Raw genomic sequence first — 12,562 nt, forward strand, 5'->3', positions numbered from 1 at the left:
AGGAGTTTTATGGTTTGGGATCTTACATTTAAGTCTTTAATCCATTTTGAGTTTGTTCTTATGTCTGGTATAAGAAGGTGGCCCAGTTTTATTTTTTGCATGTATCTGTCCAGTTTTCCCAACACCATTTATTGAATAGACTATTCTTACCCCATCGTATATTCTTGTCTTCTTTGTCATAGATTTATTAACCATAGAGGTGTGGGTTTATTTTCAGGCTCTCTTTTCTGTTCCATTAATCTATGTGTGTATTTTTATGCCAATACAATGCTGTTTTGATTACTATAGTCTTGTAGTATAGTTTTATATCAGGTAGTGTGATACCACCAACTTTGTTCTTCTTTCTCAAGATTGCCATGGCTATTCTGGGTCTCTCATGTTTCCATACAAATTTTATTTTATTTTTTTAATTAACTTATTTATTTTAATTAGTTTCAAGTATACAGTACATTGGTTAGACATCTATATAGTTCATAAAATGATCCCCCAATTGCTCCCTCCTTCCCCTGGCCCTCCACCTAGCCAACATATTAATGCTAACTGCATTCCCTATGCCATGCTCCCCATCCCCATGATCATCTATCAACAACTAATTTGTACTCCTTTAACCTTTCACCCCATTCTCCCAGTCCCCCAACCACACTCCCTGTCCATCACCAAATTGTCCACTGTATTTGTAAGTCTGTTTTTGATTAGTCTGTTCTTTTTCTTCCTTAGATTCTGTATATAAGTGAAATTACATGGTATTTATCTTTCTCTGACTTTTTTCACTCACTATTTTAACCTCTAGGTCCATCCATGTCATTGCAAATGGTAGAATTTCATTTATTTTTAATGGCTGAGTAACATAACTATAATTTCTTTATCCAATCATCTGTTGATGGGCATTTAGGTTGCTTCCACATCTTGGCTATTGTAAATCGTACTGCCATGAATATTGGGATGCATGCATCTTTATGAATTATTATTTTGGTTTTCTTTGGATAAATACCCAGAAGTATAATTGCTGGGCCAAAAAGTATATCCATTTTTAATTTTTTGAGAAACTCCATACTGTTTTCCATAGCAGCTGTACAAATTTGCAATCTCACCAACAATGTATGAAGGTTTCCATATAAATTTTAGAATTATTTCTTCTAGTTCTGTAAAAAATGCTATTGGTATTTTGATAGGGATTGCATTGAACGTATAGATTGCTTTGGATACTATGGACATTTTAATGATGTTAATTCTTTGTAACCATGAGCACCATATATGCACTAATTATTTGTATGTTCTTCAATATCTTACAGTTTTCTAAATACAGGTCTTTTACCTCCTTAGTAAAATTTATTCCTAGGTATTTTGTTCTTTTTTATGCAATCACAAATGAGATTGTTTTCTTAATTTCTCTTTCTGAAAGTTCATTATTAGTGTATAAAATGCAACCAATTTCTGAATATTAATTTTTTATCTAGCTACTTTACTGAATTCATTTATCAGTTCTAATAGTTTTCTGGTGGATTCTTTAGGGTTCTCTATAGTTATCTTTTTCTTGTCTGATTGCTATAGCTAGGACTTCCAATACAATGTTGAACAGGAGTGATGAAAGTGGGCATCCTTGTCTTGTTCCAGATCTTAAAGAAAATTCTTTTGGCTTTTCGCCATTGAGTATGATGGTAGCTTTAGGTTTGTCATATACAGCTTTTGTTATGTTGAGGTATGTTCCATCTATTTGCACTTTGCTGAGAGGTTTTTTTTTAATCATAAATGGATGCTTGATTTTGTCAAATCTTTTTAATGGGTCTTTGACAAGACCATATCATTTTTATACTTTATTTGGTATATCACATTAATTGATTTGTGGATATCAAACCAACTTCATATTTTGGGAATAATTCCCACTTGATCATGGTGTATGATCTTTTTAATGTATTGCTGAATTTGGTTTGCTAATATTTTGTTGAGGATTTTTGCATCTATGTTAATTAGGGATATTAGCCTATAATTTTTGTTTGTAATATCTTTGCTTTTGCAATCAGGGTAAAGCTGGCCTCATAAAATTAGCTTGGGAGATTTCCCTCCTCTTGTTTAACTTTATTTGATTGGTTTTATAGCCAAAATGTGTGTCTTTCCTGGAGGACAGACAAGTCTATCTGCAAATGGGTCAGTTATCCTTGCCCAAAAGCAAGAAAATGTTTAGAGTTCTCAGAATAATTTAGTTGGTTTATTCTGACTCCTCAGGTAAACCAACGAATAACCCTGCCCAAATAATACTACTATTGTCTTTTTCTTCCTAACTCTGGTGAAAGCTAAGTTCCAAACCCTTAATACGTGAACATTTCCACTTAATGGGTTTGTTTTTTTGTTGTTGTTTGTTTGTTTTTTGTTTGTTTGTTTGTTTTACCTTTGTTCTATGACTTATCTTAAAAAGCTATAGCTTTAAAAAGTGTACTGACATTTTTTTTCTGGGTAGAGTCTTTTGTGATTTTCTGCATTATTTCATGGAATATTATTTAGACCCAGTTAAAAAGGCAGGTTCCCACATATAAGCCATGATATGAACAGTTTCCCAACTAGTTCCCAACCCGAATTGACCTGCTACCATAAGAACAACCAGACTCATTGACCCAGAGGTAGGTTTGGTTGCAGTATAATCTTATAAAATCAGTCCCAGGGATGTCTCCAGGCTTTTGTAGCCAATCAGGAACTTAGCTGTGTACAAGATGTTTTGGCAACTTCAGGGCCAATTATTGTTTTATTTTATTCTAGTGTAGGTTCAACCACAGCCAGATATACTGAGGATATCCTAGAGTGGGTCTTAACTACCCCCAGAAACACTTTCTGATGGGTTCCCCAAGAGCTCACCTGGCAATGCCATGCAATAACCATTATGGTGTGACTCCATCTGCTCTAGGTTGGGTTAAGTCACATTTATTGTTTTATTCAAATGCAATTTGAAGAATTTTTAAATACTCATTCCTGATTGTATCTCTTTAGTTACTCATTTTATAGAAATCATCCTTTGCAGAAAATATTTTCTGTAATCAAAAAGTTGGCACTATGTCAAGTTAGCTTACCATTACTCTTTTGACATAACCTGAGGTTATGAAGTTGGCTTTAAACCACTTTCACTTTGCTGACTATAATAAAGCAGAATTACATTCTTTATAGCTAAAATTTTATATGATCTGATGGATGGTGGGCAAAGAGTTATTGCCTCGATTTATGTGCCTCTAAATGAATAGTATTCATATTATTCAGTTACCTCTCCTGGTGTCAAAACTTCTTCAAGCTGTTTCCATACTTAGCTCACCCCCAATCCTCACCAGATTTTCTTTACCCTATCCACCCTCTATTCACCTTCAAGTGTTCTTACCAGCACTCTTAAATTCCTCAACAGTTTCTTCTTCTGTCACATTATACTTGCAAATTGCTGGTTCCAGATAAAATTCATTATTACCTTTCTCATAACTAGAGAAAGTTATATATGTACGTGCATATTTGCATATACACACAACTAATGAGTTCACAAATTTATTCCATCAAACCTCAACTATTTCAGGCTAAATTCTTTGTCTTTCTGAAATATGCTCTCTAGCCACTTATAATACAGTTTTTTTCCCTCAATATCAAATGACTCAACTGAATCTAATTTCTCAAATTTACCTAAGTCCCTTAATCATCAAATCTAATAACCTTTATCTCAATCTATAACTTCTTTGACATTTCTACAGTGTATGACACTGTTCACTAATCTTTTCTTATTTTTAATAGTTTATTTTTAAAAATTCGTGTACGTGGTAAAAAGTATAAGTGGTACAAAAAAGTATGCAGTGAAACTTAAACCTCTTTCCCTATATGATCTTAAGTTCTCAAGCCCCCTCCTCAGAGGCAATTACAATAGTCAGTTTCTTGTATATCAGTCCAAAGATTATATCTATCTTCTTTTGTATACAAATATTAGGATACTACATATGCAATTTTGTCCTTTATCTTTTTTGTATAAATTTTCAATGTCAGTACATGCCGATTGACCTCATCCTTTTTAATAACTATGTATCCTTCCAATGCATGGATGATCCAGTAATAATGTATTTACACAGTTCATTATTGGTGCAGCTCTTCCTTTAGGAAGTTCTCCCTACCACCACTGGTGAATTTTGTATCATCACATGTTGCTCGTTATTCTCCTACCTCCCCACTTTCTCCATTTTAAGCTCTTTCATTGGTTTCCTATCAACCTTATATTTTCTAGAACTGAAATTCTTGCTTCCCCTCCTTATCTCTCCCCATATCTTATCTTGGCGAACTCATTATTTGCCATACTTTCCATTATCTTCTTTGGAATACCTATGAATCTGTATCTCCAGTATTGACATCTCTCTCTCTTATGATATCCAGATTCTCATTTGTGGTTATTTGATTGCTTCACATAAATAAGGTTCATATAATTTTTTAATTTAATCTTTGACCCCAAAATTCACATCCTTACTTATCTTTATAGCATTACCCAAGCTTAGTACATTGATGTCTTCTCTAATTCTACCTTATCCCTGATCTCTACACTTAGTCACCAATGCCTGCCCAGTTGACTCAATAGACCAGAATAGTGTATAACTGAATTTTATCTGTGCCTCCAGGAAAAGTGAGCAAAACAAAAGCCCCAGTGTCCATATGATAGTACATAATGGTATAAAAATAAACTTTTTCACAATTAAGTATAACTTACAGAACCTTTAAAAATGATTCTATTTTTCCATATTCATTTATCAGCCATTTTTATAATCACTATTTCCTACAGACACAATTACAGTATTATATATAAAGTTTTAATGCATTTCCTCTACAGAAGATTAATTTTAATTGATATCCTATAAAAATTAACTTGAACATATTAGAATTCAGGAACATGTTACATATCCCATAGAGTAAAATTAATATGACATTTAAACTTCTTGATTATACTTCAGTAAGTCTAATTTATACCAAAGAAATCCATAAGGTAAGCTCCAGGGCAAGACTGCTTATCTTGAGGACCGGATGACAGATTATAATTGCTTTATTAAGTACAATATTACAAATTCCCATGAAGCTGTAATGGCTTGTTGTGCACTAGAGATTTTGTTATTTAGAATATAATTGATTGTAATATATACTGTTTGCCCCTGAATAAATCCCATTTTCCACCTCAAAGAGATTTTCATTTTGGCCTCAATATGATTACTATATTTGTAAAGTTTCTGAAGCATTTTGAAATTCTTTCAGTTGAAAAATAATTCAAAATTGAAATATGATATAAATTAAAGGGACAAATTGAATTTAATTCCATATGCTTCATTTTAAGGTCATTAGAATAACTGATCCTTGCTGGCTGTTACCCTGTAGTGGGCATTAATCAGAGATAGAAAAGTAAGTACTTGAATGCTTAAGGAATTAGCAATCCCATTAACTATTTTGCTTTCTGCTTTCTAATTGTCAGTCTTTGCTATTACTTGCATTCTCTGCCTTAATGATCTAGCAGAAATCCCTAACATCAAAATTCAAATCTCTATCATTAACTCTAAAATAAATTACCCCTGGAAACACTTGACAGAGTTTTGCTGCACATTCTTGCTTCTTTTTGCTAATTTTTCCACACTTCCATCCCTCTTTCCTAGTTTTTATACTTTTTCTCTGTTAACCTATTATCTCTCCCCAGTCTGATGTTCAGGTCTTAGAAATAGACACACTTTCTCCTCAAGTCAAGATAATACTTCACTTCCTCTATCATAAATTGGTCTTGAAAGAGAAAAAAACTTGTTCTGTTCCTTAACTGAGAAACAGAATTTCCATTTTACTAATGTTTGTTTACCTATTCTTTGCAGCTTATCCAAATGAGTATTTGCATGAACTCTGCTTTAGCCTCATAATAATTTATTCCTGTTAAGACCAGGAGGCCAAAGACTCAACCAAATCCATGGAGAATCTCAATATTCATGCATCAACTTTTATCCTAAACCCAAGTCTATCTCTTTCTTTCTTTTGTCTGCCTTTCGGACTTTTAAAAGAAGGAAGGCAAAGAGAAAGTTGGGTCTGTTAGTATCCCTTCTTATTCATGCCTCCCTAAAAGATGAAAAAGATATATTAAATTAATAGGTTAAAACTGGATTTTGATATCTGATGGATTCCATTCTCCTTAGCATCCTTGTCTCTGCACTTTTAGATTATCTGAGCTATAATACAAGGAATGAGCATAATAAAACTTTAAATTCAAAGGTGATAGTGGGCTCCCCAAATGCATCTTTCTCTCCCAGACTGATTGATTTAGGACAGTGGCTCTGGAGGGCAAAGATCTCAAGCAATTTAAACACTGCTCTTCACCCATGCTTTTAATGAACACTTTAGTTTTTGTCACCAAGCAGTTGTTAGAAGTTTATAGAATTTGTCATGAAAGCCAACTGAACAGCTCTTAGATCCTGGGCCAAAAGTAAAGGGGCCTAGAAAATTAAACCCATATAAACTTTGTGATCTCTAATCTCACCAGATTATTCAATTTGAGCATATTTCCAAAGGAAGAAGGACTACATACTCTAAAGCCAAGTAGAAGTTTCTAGCACCCCAGAGAAAGTTCTAGATTTTCAAAAATTGACACTCTTCGAAATGCTGCTTCTTAGTTTATTCCCCTTAATTCTATTTTTATCATGCCATTGTACTGACTCATGTTTATAAAAGCAGTCAGAAACACATGAGACCTAGGGAGAAGAAACTAGAACTTCAGTCCAAGTAACATTATTTCACAAATCAACAGGGAAGTGAAAATAGTGCTGTTAGTAGTGCTGTTGAGCCCTTAAGTCTCCAGATTTCCTCCCTTTGTAGAGAGGCTTCTGGGGTAGAAATTTTCCATCACTGTCTCCTACCGGCCACATCAAACCCTCCTTTGGTTCCTGTCCCTATAATGTAAAATTCAAGCAATCTATATATTGTATTATAGATTCAAGAGGTAACTGTGTTTAAGTGACTTCTATTTACAAGTATCATTTACAATAGCAAAATAATTTCTATTCTTTGTAATTCTTTCCTTCCTCTTTAATTACTAAAAAATGGAGAAAAAAAGATTTTGAGACTAGAGAAATAGGAAAAAAGAAATATTTTTTATCAACTTTCTTGGAGGAATTTCTACAATGTGTATAATGATGTAAGATTTCTTTGAGGGGCTCATTATCAGAATTTCTTATCAAATAATGAGACTAAATGAAAATCAAATCCAGCAGATATGAGTGTTTAATTGCCCAGATATTATGTCAAATCAATTTACAGATCTCTTAGCTTTACTTTAAGGTCTTTAAAGGCAGTGCTTCTTAGACTTTAACATGCACATGAATCACCTGAGAACCTCATTAAAATCCAGATTCAGTAGATTTGGGGTGGGAACTGATATTCTACATTCCTAGAAGTCTCCTGGGGTAAGACAATGCTGTCCATCTGCATAAGACCACTCTTTGAGTATCCAGGTAGGTCTTCAGGCACCTGTGTTCTGCATTTTTTAACACGGGGCTTTATTCATAGCAAACATTTTTAAGTAGACCATACCTACTATATGTGCAGTACTGACACACGATTTGATTTATGTCATTTAATTCTCAAAATAACTCTATAAAATACGTTTTTAATAAAGTTTGGCTTTCAGAAAACTTAATTCTTTTACCCAATTCTTTTACACAGCTAGTAGGTGCCAGGAATTTGGACCCAGGTTTTTTTTGTGTAAGTATCAAGGAAGTGTAGACTATTGAGTTAAATAGTAATAAAATTAGAAAGGAAAAATTAATCAACAACATATTTCTGTAAAATTACTTTGGATTAACTCTCATTAATCTCTGTTATGTTAAACTATGGAAATATTTCCAATAGAATTTAAAAATTAGCATTGGCATGCTGGAGAAGTAGGTGGAGGAACTGAAGATTAACTTCAAAAAAAAGAGATAGATGTTGGGTAAAGAGTGAAGACAAGGAATGCAGGTCATTTAGGGAAAAGGAATGAACAAAGGTATATGAACAATGGTTTGCGGTGACAATTAAATGGACCTATTTGACTAAAGCAGAGAATTCCTAATTTAGAAATTGTATCAAGGTACCAATTGCTGCATAATAAACTATATCAAAATTGTGGTTTAAAATAACAACCATTTATTTAGTTCACAACTCTATAGGAAGGTTCTTCTGATCTGGTCCAGGCTGGACTCATCTCATCTGAGATTGCTCATGTGTCTGTGGTCAGTTGGAGAGTCAGATGGGAGCTGACTGGCCACAGGTGGCCTGGCTAACATGTCTAGTGGTTAGTTAGAACAATGAGGATGAATGGGCCCTTGTCTGTCATCATCAATGAGTTAGACAGGTGACAAAGGCACCCAGGTGACAGGCCCCAGTGAACCACTGTTTTTCAAGCCTCCACTTTTGTCACATTTGCTAACATCCCATTGATCAAAGCAAATCACATGGCCAACCCATGTTCAAAAGACCTTACCTCTTGATAGAAGATGAGAATTGTGGGCATTCCAACAACTGTCACTTGCAGATAACAGTAAAGAGGAAATTGGAACTATTCTGAGAGTTGGCATTGATAGGAAGAAAGAGAGGTCCTCAAGGTCCCTTCGAGGTCTCCACTTCTATGATTATTTAATTCAAATGTTAAACTTGTCATTTTTAAAATACCTATAAACTAGCTGCTAATGGTTAAAAAATATGTAATACTAGAAAGCCATAAAGGGAAAAGTCTCCTCCCCTAATCACCTCATTTCTACTCCCCAGAGGAAAATACTGTTTTCAGCTTTATGGTTATCTTTTCTGGAAGAACTAAGTTTTTCTTATAGATTTTTATAAATTTTCGGTGTGAGCCTTGCTGAACACAAGTTACATTAAAGGAATGTCTGTATAGAGTTATTAATATTTTGTACATTTTTAACACTGAGCTCTAGATGAGTGATCACAACTATTGCTGAGCACTTATTATGAACCAGGCACTAGGTATTTAGCACATAAAAACCACTAAGTCTCAATTTCTACCTCCACTCATTTGTACTTCAGTGATTTCTTTATTTCTCTCACCAGTAAAAAAAATGACTGTGGTACTGCAGACAGGAAATTACTATTTCATACTGGCAGAGTCTTCTTCCTGTTTTAGCCAAAGATAAAAAGTAGGAATTTGAGGGTGTATTCTCTTCAGGCAAGTTTCACTTCTCCACTGTGATTCCCATAAACCACATTCTAGTCTGCACTCTAAGGTAATCCATTTGAACCCCTCCTTGGATTTATTTGCCTTCTTATAACTTACAAGGAAATGAAATTGTTGTCTTAATAAAGTTTTTATCCTGAGTACAAGACAATCAAGAAAAACTGGTTCTTACCAGTCCTCTAACAAGTCCTTCCAAACACTTGGGCTGAGGAGTCAGCTGCCTATCCGGAATTCACTCGCCCAACCCAAATTTATAAAGTTACTTCCCACAAAACTGTGTGAAACTTGAGTGGCATGGGAGAAAAGTCCCTCCATACAAGAATAGTACCTTGTCAAATAATTAACTATTCTGTCTTTATTCATTTAAATTTTAAAGTCATTTCTGCATGCTAAATCTCACATTCAAAGGTAATTTCCCAGGGGAAGTTTTAAGGCGTGTACTCCAAACTTTGTGTGTCGAATCTAGTTGAGTAATGCCTTTCGTAGCAACTAATACCTTAGCTAGCCTACCATCAAGAATGAGAAGGTTGGGAAGAGAATGGTGTAATGTTTCCCAAAAGTTGTCTCATTTTATGAATCACCTGAGATGCTTATTAAACAGGCAGATTCTCCAGCCACTTACCCTGGAGATTTGGTTCATTGGATCTAGGGAGGGAATGAGATTGCTACATTTAACAACTGTCTCAGACGATTCTTATGATTGGGCAAGTTTTAAAAATACTACACTAGGGCAAGAGTTTTTCAACCCTGAATGTATATTAGTATTACCTGGATAACTTTAAAATATACATATGTATATATTATTGCCCAGGCTCCAAACCCAGAGATTCTAATTTAATTTATCTGGGGTAAGGCCAGGCAGTGGTATTGTGAAAAGCTCCTCAGGTGAGTCTACTGTTCAGCTCCTCTAGTGTTCAGAAATAGTAGTCCAAAGCAGTAGATTTCAAATTCTTTGGTGTCAGGATCCCTTTACACATGTAAAAATTATGGAAGATGCCAAAGAGCTTTTGTTTAGGTAGGTTATATTGGTATTTTCCAAAATAGAAATTAAACTAAGAAAATTTTCAGATGTACTAACTAGTTTAAGAATCACAATGATAGATACATTAAAAAGTAACATGAATAGCATAATTTTTTTTAATTTTATTTTCCAAAACACCAAGAAGAGTAGAACCAAATCTCTTTAATGTTGGCTTAAAGAAGGAAGCTAGATTCTGCATTTAATTTATTGGGATATATTGTTTTGGTTGAAGATTTCAACTTGAAGTATGTGAAGAAAATTAAGCCTCTCAGAAATATGCAGCTGGAAAAGGGAAGAATATTTTAATAGGCTTTCAGATAATTGTAGATATTCTTCTTTGACAGAACACTAAAAATCAATCTGTGGTAATTTCTTATAGGTTGTTTGTAATGAGAAATCTGAAACCATATCAATGAACTTATACTGTGTTACATTAAAATTCACCATTCTACCTTATACTTCAAATATATCCTTTACTCGTGTGTGATTTTGTAATATCATGTGGTGACCATTTGAAAAACTATTGGTTCACGGAGTTATGTAGCCCTTAGAAGTGCTGACACATGTTATATAATATCAAAAAAATCACATTTGTTAATGTCACAACAAACTCATCAGAAAAGTCTTCAAATGTTGTGAGGCCATCAAAATCATAATATCGGATCAAGTTTTTTCCAAAATTTTAATTTTAATTTTAAAACTTAAATTTTATCATTGGCAATATATACTGTCGATAGTTTTCCTCTAAGCAAAAGACTCCCTTCATTTTTAAAAAGATGTCTGCCAAAATTCAAGTCTGAATAGCCATAGTTTGTCTATTGTCCTTCCAACTAAAATTGATATTTTATGAGAAAATCTGCTAGTTCCACTCGCTACTCAGTCACCTCAAGTGATTTTCCTGCAGGCATCAATTCTACTCCAGTATGCAGCAAAAGTGCTTTATACATACTTCACATTTCATTACAGACAATATTTTTAAAGTGTACTCAAGGGTCAAGGTTTAATAGATTTAATAATTTTTGCTGTTTCTTCAAGGACATTTTTAATTACATAGGCCTTTTTTATGAATTTGATGCTATTATAAATGCTATAATATTTTTTTACTTTCTAATTTTTTATTGCTAGTATATAAAAATATAATTGACTTTTTAAATTAAGTTTATTGGAGTAATATTTATATAATTATATAATTTTCAGGTGTAAATAGGCATTTTTTAATTGTGATTGTGTGGTGGTGAAGAATAAAATGACTACTGTCTATGGCCATGCCACCCTGAACAAGCCCTATCCCATCTGATTTCAGAAGATAAGCAGGGTCAGGCCTGGTTAGTACTTGGATGGGAGACTACCTGGGAAGACCAGGTGCTGTAGGTATAAAAAATAAAAACAAAATAAGGGATTAGAAGCTGACAAGGTCCTTGCAATCCGTGAGGTCAACCAAGGGTTGCCTTTCCAAATAAACAAACAAACAAACAAACAAATAAATAATGACTAATAGAGTTTGATGCCATTGCCTTGTTTGGGGCTAAGGAGCCAAAACTTTTTTTTTACTGTTTTTATACCATCAGTAAAAATATCGATGCAGTGAAAAAGACAAATAGCATCTTGGTATTATGAAAATGGTTTTGACCTCATGGACTTCCTGAAAAGGTCTTAGGAACCATACTTTTATAACTGCTGACCTAAAAAAACACAGAGCAGTATTAGTAGAGAAGTTGGGTGGGACAACTTTAGCATTCATGCATACATACACACATATGTGTGTGTGTGTGTATCTGAGACTAGAATATCTACTCGCATGTAGGTTATTTACTTATTATGTCATTTAAACCTCACAGTAACATTCATGAAGTAGTTATCATGATTCCTATTTTACAAATAAGAAAATTGAAGTTCAGAAATGTTAAATAATTTTCTAGATTAAGTAAGGGCCAGAATTTAAAAATGCAAATCTAGATCTTCCTAATGTTAAGCTTGTTCTGTTGCTACTACACCAAGTTGTTTTCCTTCTATTGAACTATTTTGGATTTAAATAACAGCTACTAAGACTTAATGAGCACTTATTGTACACTAAGAACTGTTCTCAGAACCTTAAATGTATTACCCCATTTAATCCTCCCAACAGGGGCCATATTAGCCCTATTTTATACATGAGGAAACACAGAGCAGTTACTTAACTTTCCCAAGGACATAGAACTAAAAACTAGGGAGCTAGGATTTTAACCCGAGAGTATTGACTTTAAAACCATTTTGCTAAAACATCCTCTAATTTAAAACACTAATGAGATGCCTAAAATTACATATATATACATATATATATGCATACTTGTAATGATCACTTGATTAAAAGA

The 12,562-nt window shown here is 33.7% G+C and overlaps 1 pseudogene; it reads left to right on the forward strand.

Annotated features, from left to right (window-relative positions):
- Positions 1 to 11,466: 11,466 nt before the first annotated feature.
- On the forward strand, positions 11,467 to 11,585 carry LOC118608408 (annotated as a pseudogene).
- The last annotated feature ends 977 nt before the right edge of the window (positions 11,586 to 12,562 follow it).

Source organism: Rousettus aegyptiacus, unplaced genomic scaffold, assembly GCF_014176215.1.
Source record: "Rousettus aegyptiacus isolate mRouAeg1 unplaced genomic scaffold, mRouAeg1.p scaffold_m13_p_9, whole genome shotgun sequence".
In the NCBI taxonomy this organism is placed as follows: Eukaryota; Metazoa; Chordata; class Mammalia; order Chiroptera; family Pteropodidae; genus Rousettus; species Rousettus aegyptiacus.